Raw genomic sequence first — 6000 nt, 5'->3', positions numbered from 1 at the left:
GGAACTCTCTTTTTTGGTGCGTTGCATTTCCATTTTATTGTTGAAATGTTGTTTTTGTCATGAGGACTTTCACACAGAACCTTAATATTATGTGTGGTTGATTTTTCTAGGCTTTCAGACCATAAATTAAGGCTTCAGCCAATTACATTGTGCTGCATACTCGTTTCCACACAGTTTTGTTTTGTATCTGTCATCCCATAGTAAACTGAGTATACCCACTGATGTTCAAGCTAATGCTAACTACTATAGATTTTAGCAAAATAACATTACTCAGAGACACAATGTGTCAAACAAGCTGAACTAGATTATTTTAGTAATACTATTACACAATGTGTCAATCAACAGTAGCCATCGTTTTGAAATGTGACATTAAAGAAATTGTGAATTACACCAGGATTCCACTGGATGCGTTAGGACTCCGAAACGGGTTCGTCCGCAGTGACTGTGTATCTCCGTAGTCCATCAACACCATAGACTGTATGGTCAACACACACCGGATCCGTCTGTGTCGAGCTGTTGCGGACAGCGGAGTCCCGAGGACGCACGAGATCTCGCGAATTCACGCGTAATCAAGTGATATAACCGGAAGAGAATCAACATCTCATCATTAATGACTGGAGACAAATCCAGCGACTTGGTCTTAACGAGCGCTAACGAGGTCGGCCGGCTTGTTAACGAGCCAAGCCGGCGACCTTGTTAGCAGCAGTTAGCTACAGTTAGCTACAGTTAGCTCTGTAGCAGTACAGTGTGTATGTGCTGCTGCTGCTGCAGGAGGTGTTCACTTAGCGATCTCTGTTTGTTTACAACAAGCACCTGAGTGAGCGGTGTCAGTGGGGTGAAAAGACGAGTGAAAACCTCTCACCTGTTGACTTCAGGTCTGTCCCCGCCAATCATGACGTCTTCAAGTCGTGAACCCGAGGTATTTTATTTTGAAAATATACCGGATGTTTTATTTTGTGTCTGTGCACGACTTCCTGTCCCGAACGGACGAACGTCTGCTCTGTGCTGAATTTATGCGCCGTGCTCCGCCAATTTAATTGATCGGTCATGTGACTTAAATGTTGGCTACTTATCTGAACTGATTTTATTCAGAAAAATTGTTTCCATCTTCTGTTTAGCAATTTAGCTATTTTTCGAAAAACACAAAAACCACCTCAAGCGAGCATAAAAAATGGAATGTGCATTTCATTTTAAATATTATCAAATGTTTGGTGTTTCAATCAAGCTTTTTTCATGTATTCTCATCTTCTTAATGCACATAGAAATCATTGATGGAATCTATAGTCAAGCAATTGGATTGAATGATATAGCCTGTTAGCTAATTTCATGCTGGCTCACAGTTAGACATATAGTGTAGACTTTCTGTCCAAGATCTACAACAAGAGTTTAAACTTTTCTCTGTACTTTAGGCAAATTCAGAGAAGTTCACAAACACATCAAAGATCTCCAAATTTCCCGTAGGAATGAATGGACTTTGATACTGATAATTATGTGGAAATGAGTCATAAAACAACAACATGGCGGCTGTGTAATCTGAACCAAGATGTCAAACTTTATTAGTCCTTTTAATCCTTTTAACCCTACATTGTACACCATGTAGCTGTTTAAATAAAATAGCTTACAGTAACTTTCCTCAGACAGATGCAGTCAGATGTTGCTCTGGAGCAACAGAATCCTGATACATGGTCCTCTGCCTGAGCAAATCTCTTCAAACCTTTTGTTGAACTAGTGTTGCAATTCTTACAAATTCACACCACTGCCAGTATGAATAGTTTTGATGCAAAATATTCACAGGCGAGCGTTGCACATTTTCTTGTTGTTCAATCATCAAGCCCCCAGTGTGTGAAGGCCTTAACACCTGCGGTAGGTTCACAAGTTCAGACCTGCTCTACAGGGGCTTCGCTGACTTATTCTACGAAAAGTAAGAAATCACTGACTGACAGCAGATGTTGACCAGTTGACAGGAAAAGTAGATAGACAGAGAAACTGAAATCCCAGGAAGGAAGGAAGAGTCGGCTCTATTTCTACTCTTGAGTTACTCTATCTTAGATCATGTATACTGATATCTGTCGTAGAAGTAAATTATCACAAGAGGGAATCACTAAGCTAAGCTCCTTTGATGAAAAATAACTGAAGAGATTCACTGTGACCTTAAAAAAACATGTGACATTTCCCAGTTGAGGAGCTGGAGCCCATCCTCTACAATAAAGAAAAGGAGAGCATCTTACTTAAATGTCACAGCGCTGGATGGACTAGCTGTGATATTGTCGAGGCACTGCCATCATGGCGAGATGCTTTATTTTATTAGCGTATATGAAACCGCAATGTAATTTACTGTGGTATCTCATTAAGCCCTATAATGTCTCGCTAATAATTAAAAGCTCACATTTAGTGGAAAATGATTCGGCAGAGGAGATCACAAGCCCGAGATTCTGACAAACACAGTATGCTTTGACTATAATTGACTTTTCACTCTGCCCTGGAGTTACAGGAGAATAATGGGGCTGGAAATAGCTAGTTAACCTCCTGTCAGGTAATACATAAAAGGAAAACAAAAAAGTCTCGGCAGCACTGCAATATACCTACACCTTTTCCTCTGAGAGGGAACAGAGGGATGTCAAGGTGGGAACGGTTACACTAAGTGATTTTATTAAGTGGAACACCCACTGTGAGCTCAATCTGCCACACAGAGATTGTTTGACGCAAATTATACATAATTCCCAGTGCATGACAAAACATCTATAACCCACACATTCAGTATGGTTCAACAGCGCAGCACTCTGCCAAACAGACAACAAATAACTCTAGGGAAAATACAACTTATAAGGTGAAACAAATAATTGATCAATCATGAAAAATTAAGGTGATTTTAGTATATTGTTTTGGAAAAATGGTGGGAAAACACCTGACTATTAATGGCTTACAATGAAAGATTTGTTAAAGATTAACATGGATATTTGGTTATGATATTGCATGACTTCTTTCCTATACATTTCTCTAGACATGTTGTGTATCTATTACGGTTAAATATGGTGTTTTGTGACATATTTTTCAAATTCTGATGATACAAATAGGGTGTTTTGTGACATATGGTGATCTACAGGTCACATAAACTGTGTATAAGGAATATAAGACATGATCAGGCACCATCCTGATGAAGGAGAGGGAGGCCTGTTTGGGAAATTGTGCAACAACTTTTAATTTTGATGAATAATTTAGTAAATAAATCATCTGTGGCTCCTGAGGGAGTTCCTCAAAGCCAGGAGACAAAAAAAACCCTGATGGTGTCATCAGTATCATTAAAACATTGGACATTATCAGTGGTGGAATGTAACTAAGTACATCTACTCAAGTACTGTACTTAAGTACAATTTTGAGGTACTTGCACTTGAGTATTTCCATTTTATGTATCTTTCAACTCCACTATATTTTGAGGCAAATATTATGCTTTAACTCCACCACATTTATCTGACAGCTTTAGTTACTTTTCAGGTCAAACTTTAACATAAAAACATTATAAATTTAAAGCAATTAGTTTTAAACTGAACCTCATAACAGTGTGTTAAGTGGTTAAAATGAGCCCTACCTTGAGGAAATGAAAACCCTGATGACATAAATTGAACAATTATAATGATTTTATTCGGTCCATTCTGCATAACAAGTATTTTTACTTTTAGTGCTTTAAGTACATTTTGATGCTGATACTTTTGTACTTTTACTTACATCATTTTTCATGCAGGACTTTTTACTTGTGTTATTAGAACTTTTACTTAAGTAAGGGATTTGAATACTTCTTCCACCACTGGAAGTTGTAACTGCTGTTTGTTTTCTGTTTCCTGCCAACAGGCTTTTCTTGTTGTTTTTTTTTTAAAACCATGACCATAATCCATCCCTAACCTTAACCACATCACAAGGTCTCCTAACCAAAGCCAAGAATATCCAAAACCACAATGTTTTATTAACACTTCACTAAGCACTTCATTTAACAAAAGCCTTGATCTTCCTCTAACCAATAAAACATCATTTTGTGCCTAAATCTGACCAGACCAATATCCAGAGCATCGTCACATCATAAAACTGATTTATTTTTCATCAGTGATTTTGAAGTGGTTTGGGACATTGTAGAGGCCATGGACCGACTACAAATTGTATTGTTTTATTTGGAGGACTTAAAAAGCCTTACAAATAGGGAGTGTGCAGTTTGAGAGACCCGGGCTTTGAATTGACCCAATCTGTTTTTAACGTTTTAACGCACCAAATTAATAAGTTATTGAAAAATGTCTAATTAACTGGACAGAAAACATTCAGTTGTATTTGAATTAATTTAATGCTAAATATATATGTATATTTAATCAAAATGCGAACTCTTGGTTCCAGCCTTTGAAAATTGGTGCTTTTTCTCAACTTAATGTCATGACAATATTGTGATTTTGGCATTTTTTCAATGTCATCTTTGCATTTTTCCCAACTAATTTTGATTTTGTAGGCTTAACTGCTAATTGATTAATCAAAAATAATAATTATTCAGTTTTTTTTCATTGGTTTTCAAGCTATCTGTTACACACATATAACATACACATAACACACACATAGCTCGGTTGTACAGCATCATACTACAAACAAACGAACAAACAAATGGGGGGGGGAAAAATCCCAAAAAACTGTGAATAAATAAATAAAAATTACAAAAGTAATAATGAAAAAAGAAAAATAATTTTGATTATGTAGGCTTAACTACTAATTGATGAATCAATAATAATAATAATTATTCAAATCTTTTTATTGGTTTTCGAGTTATCTGTTTCACACACACACACACACACACACAGCTCGGTTGACATGTACAGCATCGCACTACAAACAAACAAATGGGGAAGAAAAAAACAACAACCCAAAAGCCTGCAAATAAATAAATAACATTTATAAAGTAATAATAAAAAAGCAAAAAAAAACAAACAAACAAAAAAAACATCCTTGCATTTCTCCCAATTAATTTTGATTCTGTAGGCTTAACTACTAATTGGCTAATTAATAATAATAATAATAATAATAATAATAATAATAATAATAATTGACTGACATATTGTTAATGATATTAATCATGAGCAGCATCTCTATTTATTTTACTGTCAGTGAGTTGGAGTCAGTGTTATATTTGCTGCATGTCAGTGTAGCAGTGATCATGTTGTTCCTCTCAGTATATAGCAGCAAAGGAAACATGTTGTCAACCCCCTCGCCTCTTTTCTCTCTCTGCACTGTCTCCCTCTGTCTCTCCCACTTCTTCATTGCCCGTGGCCTGAGGGAACAGTTGGCTTTCTGAATGCTCTTCCCCCTTTGTGAGCACACATTGATTGGCTCTCTGCTCCCCCAAAAGCAGAGCAGCATGGGGTGCCGGCAGCCAGCTTTCCGCTGGTGCTGCTCAAAAAAAGTCTGAAGGAAAAGAAAAAACAAGGGGAGGAAATCATCAGGAGGCTTCACCACAACCTGTCTAGGTATGTCTGTTCTCTTTCTCTCCTGCTGTAATGAGAATCAATGGGGTTTATCACATTTCCCTCATGTCTTTTTGTCAAACGGAGTGCAATAGTGGTCTCCTGTTTGCAGAGCCCTCTCATCCTCCTCCTTCTCCTCCTCCTCATCGCCCTGCTGATTCCCTCCATCCTTTGCAATCCTGTTTGTTGACCAGACTCCTGCTCAGTCTGCAGTGCTGTCACCAGGTCGCACACAATCACATATCACAACACCCGCCCCATTAAAACACAGTTGTTTGGAGAGGGGGCACACATGAACCTAAGGAGCTCGGTGAAGTGAATGCACAAAAGCTGTCGTCTGCAGCTATAATTTAAGTCACATTTTCACGTTTCAGCAAAAGAAAGTGGAGAAAATACGCCAGCACAGCTCTTGGACATCATAGTAAGTAGGCTCTTGGGAATGCATGACTCCGACGCTATCTCTCTCCATATTTTCGGACATACCACCGAGCAGCATGAGCTCTCTGTCCAC

Source organism: Centropristis striata, chromosome 21 (genome assembly GCF_030273125.1).
Source record: "Centropristis striata isolate RG_2023a ecotype Rhode Island chromosome 21, C.striata_1.0, whole genome shotgun sequence".
NCBI lineage: Eukaryota > Metazoa > Chordata > Actinopteri > Perciformes > Serranidae > Centropristis > Centropristis striata.
This window is presented reverse-complemented; position numbering follows the sequence as displayed.